Source organism: Typopeltis vanoorti, chromosome 14 (assembly GCF_054136105.1).
Source record: "Typopeltis vanoorti isolate ZY-2024b chromosome 14, IOZ_Tvanoo_1.0, whole genome shotgun sequence".
Taxonomy (NCBI): Eukaryota; Metazoa; Arthropoda; class Arachnida; order Uropygi; family Thelyphonidae; genus Typopeltis; species Typopeltis vanoorti.
This window is the reverse complement of record NC_143562.1, coordinates 69,120,627-69,132,066: the sequence shown is the minus strand read 5'-3', so window position 1 is coordinate 69,132,066 and position 11,440 is coordinate 69,120,627.

Genomic DNA, 11,440 nt, shown 5'->3' with positions numbered 1-11,440 from the left:
CTCATAAGATATAAATTCTATAACACTATAAATATCTCGTATTATGATAAACATTTATATCGATTTCTCAGGAAAATAACGACTTCTTGGAAGTTCAACGATAAATGCAATTCATATATTACGAGATTAATTTATTCATATATTCATATTCAGAAATATTCATATATTTCATATATTACTTTATTACAAGAGGATCCCAGAGGCTGAGTGAATTTTTATCTTTATAGTATACTTTCAATTTTAATGACTTATTTTGATAAATATGTATATTAGTTTGTATAAAAAACTAAAGACTTCTTGAGAAAAATTTAATGTAATTCATGTTTATTAGTTAAATTATTTTTTAATTTTCTTAAATTTTCTTTTGTATAGCGCATTTTAACGAAGCAATCCGAAAGCTTTTGAGAGGAAGGCAGCGTATTTAACTGTACACGAAAGTTCAAGGACGGTGCGATTGCGCAAGAACAACGCGTCGTCCAAGACCAGCTCTGTCAGTCACATGAACTCATTAAGCGTTCCCTGTTGATCCAGCACAGAACTGCCTTTGTTTGTTTTGCTCATTTATTACCCAAGGGAAAATGGAGACACGTCATCTCAGCTACGCAAGAACATCAGTAGCTGTGGCAATATATGACACCAGCTAAAGTCGACCAAGACCTCCATGGAGGTTCTGAGAATTTCCCTCCGCACCAGTCTTCGGTACAAAATTTTAAACGAACACTCTTACGTTTACAAGAATTTAACTGAAAATGACAGATACGGCAAAAAATGCTAATAATCAGAACTTGCAAATAATAATAACTATAATTTATTAAGTCTTCAAAGTATGATTTTCTTTCAAGTTACAGGAAAACATGGCAGAGACTCAGATCCATCTTATCACACTGTTTTTCCTCATGCTGCAAGCAGTTTCTTAACCTCCGAAGCAATGAATATGAGATTATTTTCACTTATAATAGCAATGTTTGTACAGGAAAACTGCTGAGATTTAATCACCATTTTCCTTTTTATGTTATACTGACGATTTTCCACTCCCCACCCCTCACGTATTTGTAGATGAGATTAGTTCATAAAGGTCAAACAATGTCACTACTTTCTGAAGTATATTTGACAAGCAGGTGTTCAAACAGGCGGAAAAAAAATATTGCAAAATATAACATAACGGTTTCCAGATGAAATGGGCTCGTTTTCCTTTTTTTTTTATTTGAGCTAATCAAAAATTAACTAATAAAAGCCAATGGTACCATAAAGAATCAAAATTATTTTCTCACAAAAGGATATATTAGGTTGGAACTGCCTCTGATGTGAAAGACATTCATTAGTCACCTGGAATTGGGATGTTCTCATAATTTTCAAAGGCTTTAGCACGATTGCGAAATCGACGAGAAAAGGCAGAATCAAGAAAGGTATATGAAATAGAATTCCATCTTCGAATGAGAGCGAATTCCTAGTTGATTTTCAACAGAAGTTCATTTAGTTGATCTCATACAGAAAACCATCAGTTTCTTGTACCTCTTTTCCAAACAGTCACAAGAAACAGATAAAAGAAATCTTAGTGGAGTAATTGGTAATTCCTATCAAACTAAATGAAGAAACAGAATCTTCTTTCTTGGATATTTTGGTTTTTCTTCTGCAAAACAAACTGCAAGAAGCAAATGATTCGACAGACATAGTGGATTCTGAATGTAAGATTAATTGCACTATTATTATCTTTGTTATTGTGTAAGGAATGAAGTTGATTGGCGATAATACGAAACTGACATAATACAAAAAAAAAAAAAAAAAAATAGGGCTACTGATTTTAGGTGTATTTCGTCTCTAGGACATCCTTTACCAATATTCAACAGAGGTTAGTTAACATGCCTGGGATAGACTTACCTTGGCATCGCTTCAATATTGTGGAAATTCTTCGGGAGAGCATTTCTCATTCTTATCATTAAGGATTCTTCTTTTGTGGGAAATGGAAACGAGAGGGGACAGTCGAGATATTAAACCGGAAAATTATTGTACACTGACATTTATGTTTACTTCACGTATGTTGACAGTGAATAGTTTTCTAAGAAATAAATTGATAAAGTAAAATAAAATAAATAATAAATAAATAGAGCGTAATTTATTGTTAGGAAGGTGCCTAAGAATAATTTTTATTCCCCAAATTGCTTGCAGTTATGGATACACTTAATCCGCTTACTGGAGTTGTGAGGTGTCTAAAATAAATGTCATGTTTGGTTTCTAAAGAGCAGGGCTTTTTTTTTTATTTATGTAAAACATAAATAAAAATAAAAAAGTCATATAAATTAAAATAGCAAACGAAAAATCGTTTTCCAATCTTCCGGTATTAATGTACTATTTATTTTCTACCTCTCATGGGAAAGAGTGACATAAAAAGAAGAACAATTTTTGAAATATTTTTCTTCTTCTTCTTCTTCTTTAGACTGTTTTAAAAATAAGAAGATAAGATGGTTGCCCTTTTGCCATGGAATCCAAGCTGTTTGTAATGCTTGCTTCTCTCTATAATGACGTTCTTCAGTTCGCTTCCCCATCCACCAATGAAAGAAAACTTTTCGTCTGTCCCAGCTGTAATCCAAATTAGCCATAACTTTCGGTTCCTTACTGGTAAGGAAGAATATTTAGCAGTGATGTCGCATGCCCATTTTAGTTCGGGTGTGCTGCAATGTAACTTATGGAACCTCGCTACAAACTTCACGTCAATATAACCATATGATTGAATTTTTATCGATGTATGAAAGCTTTAAGAGTGCATAGCGCATCTAATATGCATCATATTACGTAGAGAAATGGGGAAAAGTAATCGCTTGGGAAATTATTATTTTTGCGAAGTGAATCAAAGAAAGTTGGAATAACTCGTTTTACTTATACACAAGTTCTAACCTGCTTTGACTATAATCATACAATCCGAGAAAGCTTTGGTAGATAAAGGAACATTTAGTAAATCGTCAAAACAGTTTCCCATTGTAAATATGGGCAAAAAACGCTATAAATTATTTGTAGAAAATTACCTAAACATGTCAGCTCACACTACAAGAACGCAAACTTAGACGACATTAGAAAATAAAAACAGTAACTCATGACAAATGACAACGTTCAATTCGATTGGACATAATAACCAATATGTTGTGTGAACTTAATTCCTCTCACGAATCCCACCTTCAAAGAACGGATAAATAGACTCGATTTGTTTGTATCATGTTACTATTACAATAGTTTAAATTCCATCATAAAGACTCCCAACGTAAGTGAGACATTCTCCATGTGCGTTAGAAGGATTTAGATTAATATTTCATAGATGCTTTCATTCCCCAGGACATTCAAATTCGTAGTTATACATTAAAAAACAAACTAAATATTTAAACCAAATTAAATTTACATCAGAGATCTCTGAAATCTGCTGTGAATATAAGATGGAGATCTGTTGTTGAAAAAAATATTTAAGAAGATAAATTTTGAAATTTTATTTTCTTAAGTAAATGCTGGGCCAAATATTTACACGTTTTTACATACCTGTTAACAAAGTACAAGTTACTTTGTTAACAGGTAAACTTCCCTTATCGGTATTCATATGAATCCGTATTACCGGAACACATGATACTTTTACATTCTTAAATGTTTACATTCTTGAAGCTAATATTTTCAGTCAGAGTGTCATAAAGAGACAAAAATTAACTATTTCACGAAAATCCAAATTTATGTGTAAACGAGCATTAGATGTCATAGAAGAAAAATGCTATTGAATTTTTGTAACCGATTTATTGAAACAATTTATTCAATATCTGCTGTGGAAAAACTTGATTATCAGTATTAAAATGGTATGGTTATGATAAAGGAAGTAATTATACTCCTTTATTTTTACAATAAATATTTGCATTATGTATAATATATATAATCGCACTTCTAAAACATACGCATTTATTGGTTACCTATTCAGTTGTAAATCCAAGTCTAGTTCGAATCCTATATTCGAATTTTATATTAAGAATATCTGCTTTCTACATGTTTAATTTTTTTTTTATCAATACTAATTTTGCATCCGCGCCGTTAGTGGCTTTGCGCTTCGCAACCATATGCCTCGGGAAGGAATGTCCTAGGTTCGATTCCCGTCGGAGACGTAAGGTGAAGAAGCATCTTCCTCAGCCATAGCTAAGTTAGCCGGTCTTGGGCGTGGACAGCAGGGTTTTTTACCCAGTTTATCCTGAGGTTTTTCATCCCGCAAACCGGACCCGTGAACAAACATACAGGATACAGCCATAGGACATATAGACGAAGACAGAAGAGGAGATGGGAGCCACTGTCTTAATTCACCGCCCAGGAGACATTCATGACTCAGCCATGAGTAACCCAACGGTCCATTAAGGACTACGGGAGAGGATGGGAATACTGATTATAAAGATAGATTGAGAATTTGTAGACTGCAGACACTAGCAAACAGGAGATATGATTGAAACTGACGAACATTGAAAGGGTCATACAGGATTTCAATTGATGGAATTTTTCAATTTATGGATGGTGGGGGAAAGGACAAGAGGGCATCCTTGGAAGCTGAGAATGAAGGCTGCTAAGAAGGGTGTGAGGGGCTAGATTTTTCTCTCAGAGGGTGGTGCGTAGTTTGAATTGATTGCCATTAGATGTTGTGAGTGCAAGCAATGTGAATGAATTCAAGAATAAGTATGATAGCTGGTGTGTGTAGGCCTCCCTCGATGAGTCTCTGACTTCATGGAGGTCTCTCTTAATAATAATAATAATAATACTCATTGTGAATATGAAGATGCACGTGCCAATTTTTGCTAATATTTCCATAATTTGAGTTATGTTAAATTGTCATGGAGTGTAGACTCACACCTGCCGTAAGGTGCATATGACTACAAAGAGGCATCCACTGCTCAAAAAATTAATGTCTGAATGCGTAAAGATCCCACTATCTGAATCCAATGTCTTAAACCATGCCAGAAGTTATGAATATGCACTGACAATTTCCTCGTCAGCTGTATGGGTATTATCGGCAACTAAATCTAACAACAATAAAATCAGTGCAGCAACTGACAGGTAGAAAACAGACGGAAACAGAAGACAGTGGTTAAAAAGTGGGTGTGGTTAGTGACGAGGAAACCGAAATCTAAAAAAAGTGTTAAGTCAACAAGCATTCAGTCGCGATCATTGAAGAAAAGAAAAAAAAATAAATATGAAACAATTCGACGCGGTTAATGGAGAAAATTGTAAAAAGGAGAAAAACTGAATAAAAAAGATAGAAACGGAGAAGGTCCTTGACTTAGAAGAACACTCAGTGGATTGAACAGAGTTCATGGATTGTGATGAACTTTACTCGAGGAAAAGAAAAAGACAGTTAAAAAAATAGCAGCAAAATACACTTATGCAAGTTCTTTCTGTCAGAATATCATCTACATGAAAAAAAAAAAGGAACCAGTTTTTAAATAAATAGCAGCAGCCAAGAAATTGAAATAATGGCAAGCGACTGCCAAACCTGGGAGAAAAGCACGATAAAAAGCTGGGTACATAATTGCTCACTCACATACTGCAGACATCAACAGATTATTTTTATTTTTTTTTTTAATCAGGAAATTCTGTGAATAAACGACACTCACACAGATTGGTATGCATGAAGCAAGAAGTTTTAATAATCACAATTAATGGAATTTTGATATTTATAATTAATTATAATTAATTAATTGTGGAGCCTAAGTATCTTAGTTGGTTTCAACGAAATCCCTTTGCCTGGAAAGTTTGCGTATCCCTTCTATAATGCGAAGACCCTTTATTAAGGCTTATCAAAGCGAATTAGCCACTCTCACACTAACGTGGAGAGGATTATTTTGTCCTCTTTACTCGGGTTTTTGTTTCTTACAAATTTGTAAATATATACTGCATAAAATACTCGCACTTAGGGCAGCAGCCGAATTGCAAGATGGTTGCATTAAATTGCTTAAAGTCCTAATTCCGAAAATACTCCAAAGAAATGGAAAGGAATTAATACATGAAGCTATTATATATGGAAATCTAGAAAACAAAAAGAATTGGCGATTTTTTTAAAGTTTCGTTTCTCACATCGTTCCCTCCTCATCACGTGGGTCTTAAAATCAATCAGAGGGATGACTAGGAACCAATCTTAGGAGTGGAAGTCCGTTAATTTAATAAAGGCATAGGAATAGCACTCACCCCTGAATTTTAGTTGGATTTTATCTTTTGATGATTCAGATTTTTTTAAACATTATATAAATAATAATAATAATAATAATGAAAACACTGATAGCGTTTGACGACGACATAAAGAACTGTTATTTCCACATATTATTTTCCTTCTCAAAAAAGTAAAGCCTGATTTTCTATCTCAGTTATAATTTAATGAATGTTTAACCTATTTTACTTTAAAGTATAATTTGCAATACCAAGTTGAATTTTTTTTTTTTTTTTTTTTGGATCCATTATCTCTTAGGCAGAAACTTAAGAAAGAAACGCGTGATTAGAATTGAAACGAGGATAGGATAATATCTCGAGCGATCGTTATTTTGAAACTATACCGTTTGTAAATACTGAGAATTTAAGGACAAATAAGTCAGAACTTAATTACGCCGTGCAGGGTAATTAAAATTTACATGAATACTTCTTAATATCCGATTTACAAGGGGGTTTATACATATGAAAAAAAGCTATAAAGCACACGTTTTGGTTGCTCAAAGGCTGTCAAGTAAATGTTGTTCATATTTGCCTACACTTAGGTAAACCGGTTCCGTCATAATTGCGAGGAAAAAAAAATCGTGTTCTAACTTATGTAGTTCATCTACTCTACAATAGATGGCACAACTATTCAGTACAAAGATCCACGCTTTTGTAGGTAAAAACATAACAAATAATGCAAAACTTGATTATTTTTTTTTGTTCTATTGTTAAATGCTGTTATTCACAACTCAAAAAAAAAAAAAAAGGTTTCATGTAATATAATTCTAACAAGCGTTTAACCAGTGGAAAAATGACCTACATTGCTTGTCCAAGAGGCGTAACTGTGGTCCTAAAACAGTGAGGAAGGAGATCGCCTTCCTCTCAAAAGGCTTGTACGGACAAACAGAACTTCCTGTGTGCAGCAGTTAAACTAAGCGTTTAATGAAGGCTGTTCCCGACCCACATCTCACAGAACTATGCCCAAGGAATTGAATTTTTGTATAAATCAATAGTTTGCATGTCTACATGCAAACTACTGATTTATGCAAAGAACAGAAAAGTTCACCTAGAGTGGTGCCGGTAAAATCCTGACCGGACATTGGAAAACTGAAAATATGTCCTGTGTTCCGGCGAGTCAAGGTACACCATGTTCTGTACCGAAGGTCGGCAGAGCATTTGCTTGAAGCAATGAAACAATTACTCCAGCATGACTTTTGAACATAATTCAAGGTTTTGGGGTATAGAACATGTTTTGTTGTTAGGAAACGGGTTCCCTGATCCTTCTGGAAGGTCAAGTGTCCCCCAAGGAATACCTGATCATTGATGCTAATCAAGTTCATTTTGCAATATCATCCCCCCCCCCCCCAGCAGGTGACGGTTGTTTTATGGACGACAAGGCTACTTTCCACCTTCAAAAATTGTTTAGAAGTGGTCTTACTTACGCGCTTCCTCGGCTTATTTATTATTTATTCAAGTTAAATAGTGAAAATAAATTATGTATTTTGCGCTATCATTTTTTAACTGATCACTGACAGACTTCGTGGCTGCTTTCTTCTTAACTTTCGGGTATTTCTAATTATTTTACTGCTTTCCTATGTTGTTGTTTATTTATTTATTTGGTTAGCCATTCAGTTGACCACTTATTACTCGATACTATTTAAACTGATATTACCTAGAGTATGCTGTCTGGCGACTCTCTTCAACAAAATGGTGGTATCAAAAAAAAGTCTTTAAAAACCTAAATGAACAAATGTAAATGAAACTGAATCGGGAGAGCATCGTATTGGGTTCTCCGTATGACATCACGATGACATCCTTGCAGACACTCCATTCTGTATGTTGACACTCTACTCAGTTAAAACCAGCAAATGGCTAAATATATTTGTGTTTGTGTAATATAAGTGCAGCTACTCGAAAATGTGTTTGTAGATAATGATATCCTAAGAAAATTAGATATTTTTTGTGAAAATAAACCTTTAGAATGATATTCATCAAGGGGTAAATGAGAGAGAGAGAGAGAGAGAGTATTATGAGAATGTTAGTAGTGGATCTTATTCAAACTTCAAATAATATTTAGTGCCTCTTAATTGTAAGTCATATCTAATCACTTAACCACTTGCAGATGTGAGATTATATCGCAGTTCACATAATCAAGATTATATCAGCTAAGATTCTAAATTCCTATAACCTCAATTCCTGTAATCTCAATTATATAAGTTAAGTCAATTCCTTTGGAGTTAAACTTGGAATTTTTAATCATCTCTAAAATGAAGTTTCTCTTATTTGCCTTATGGCAAGATACAAGTTTTGCACTTATACTTTGATCATAATAACTAAAACCACCGTAACCAAGATACTGTAATTCTTTTTAATTCTTTTAAGAAATATCAGTCTTTCAGCTATCGACACTAGTGGTAATTCACTGATGATTTTGTTTAAAAAGTCCCTACAGCCATCAGTACTTGAAAAACAGTAAACATATGAGGCAGAATCATACTTTCAATCCATTACTTGTTTCGTTTAATTTCCAAACTAATCGCACATTCACTACAATGCTGTGAATAGTTAGGATTAGTTATTCTTCTATGTACTCTATAAAATTCTCATATAAATTTTATGAAATTAATCCCTAATGGAACGTAATATGATTTTCTGTTAGCAACGCAATCTTTTCTCAAGTATATACTGAACATCAGCTATTCAAACTATGCAATAGAAATCAAATTCGAGAATTACTAATCAAATGACATTTGATTACTATATCATAGTACAGGGGTGTTCAACCCGTCGATCGCGAAGCGATTTTTGGTCGATCTCTTGTGTATTCCTCCTTACTTACAAATTTAATTAAAACTGAAAACATAATATTTTATTTATCATTATTTTTATTATTTTTAATTCGCTTTAAGTGTATTGCTATTGTTTCTTTATTTTTCGTTAAAATTGTCAAATCAGTAATTTTCTTATAAGCCGTGTAAATGAATTAATTTGGATGAGTGGACGTCAAACAGCGAGCCGAGTGAATACGATTATAAGCAAAGTGTAAAAACTCGATTGTAGCTTAAATAATAAATATTCCAAAGCACATTACATCGATTTTTTAGTTATTTTGAGCCCCATGTAAATGTTGTAAAAAAATAAACTTTGTTTGTCTCGGTATAGTTTGTATTAGATGTTTTTGTAAATAACTCTTTTGAAGCTAACTGCATATACTGCTTTAAAAAGAATATGTTAGAGTGTTCAAAACAAAGGCAATGTTTTTGTCTCCGAAGCTGTACATGGCGGCATTAGAAAGATTGTTATTGAAACTTGTATGTATGAGAAAGGCTTGCATGCTCTAAGTGTAAACATCTCAGAAGTCAGTCAGAAAGAGTTCAAACAACTTTCCGATGGCCGGCAACTTCCAATCAAAAGAAAGCAGAGCAGAATAAAAGGGGTGCCAAACTTGAAACTTAAGATGAAAGACTCGTACCGATCTTTGGGGGTTGCCAAACTTCATGCGAGGTCTCAGAGGAGGCTTAATAAAAAGGGACTAAAGCAAGCAGAGGGGTCCCAGTTCCACAATTGCTGTCAGAGAGGAGGCCTCCAGGTCCAGAGTCGCCGTCAGAGAGACTGCCCGGATCTACGTTGCTTGATAGAGGAGTTTCCTGCTTCCAGAAAAGAGCTTCTAGGTTCGAGACGTCGCTAGAGAGAGACTACTTCTAGGTCTCAGACAAGGTTTCAAATTGCAGAAAGGAAGAGTTCCAATCGCCAGAGAAAAGTTTCCAGGCCAGGTTAATGTCAGACATTCACCAGTGTGTTGCGTTTTCATTACAATTTGATGAATCAAACGACTTCACTGATATTGCTCAGTTAATGGTATTTATCCGCATGGTATTTCAAGATTATTCAAGTAAAGAAGAACTTTAAAAATTATACCATTATTGGGAAGGACTAGGGGAGAAGACATTTTTTGGAATTTGATGAATTTGTGAAACAACACAAACCCGCTTTTAAAACTTGTGTCTATTACTACTGATGGTGCTGCTACAATGATAGGTAATAAATCAAGCTTCATTTCATTATGTAAAAACGATGACAAATATCCAGATTTTTTTAACGCATCACTGTATTATTCACCAACAAGTACTGTAGTAAAAGACTAAACACAAAAGATGTTTTGGATATTATATTTAAAATTGTAAATTCTCTTCGAGGGAAAAGCCCTGTAACGGCGGTTATTTAAATTACAGGCAGATGATCATTGGGAACTTCTGCTCTACTATAATGTTCGCTGGCTCAGCTGAAGTCAATTTTTAGAAATATTTCTTGTATTAATTTAAGATATAAAACTTTTCTTGATGAAAAAGGAGATATTTATCCACAATTGAGTGATAAAAGATGGTTGTTACACTTATCATTTTTAGTAGATTTCTGTACGAAATTAAGCAATTTAAATTTAGAGTTACAAGGCAGAGATAAACATTTAATTGACATTTTAAGTTCAATTAAAACTTTCAAACAATACTTATTTTTATTAAAGAAAAATATAAATCTCCGCGAATTTAAACATCTCCCATGTTTATTAACATTTTTTTGCACAAAATCAAGAAATACTTCGCTATGATTTAAAAGAATTTATTCGTGAAATATAATTAGTTGAGGAAGAAATAAATTCAAGATTTAAAGATTTTAATAAAACTGAAATGATTGTATCTTTTATCAATAATCCATTTCAAGAAAACTTGAACATCACAGAAATTTCAAATAAAATTAGTGGGCTGTTTGATATAAACCAAGCTGAAGTAGAACTTGAGATAATAAACATTCAGAATAGTTTACATTTAAAATCAATAAACAATGAAGTCATTTGGAAGTATGCACTGATATTAACTGATATTGCGCGAAAAATTCTGTCGTGTTTCGGATCGACATACTTGCCAAAATCCGCTTTTTCAAATATGACCGTCATAAAAAATCAATTAAGAAACTAAATTACAAATGATTATTTGGATGACTGTCTGCGATTGGCCACTTCTTCATATCAACTTGACTATGAAAATATTGCGAGGTCCAAACAATGCCAAATTTCACATTAACTTTTTTTTAAATCAACCAGCATTTCCAACAAAAAACAACAAAAACAATCTGTTGTTTTTTCTAACTTTGGTTTTCCAAAATAGAGAAATAAATATTTTATTCCAATATATATTATATTTTTTGTTGTATTAAAATAATTAAAAGTTATAAATAAATTTTGCATTGTTTGGAC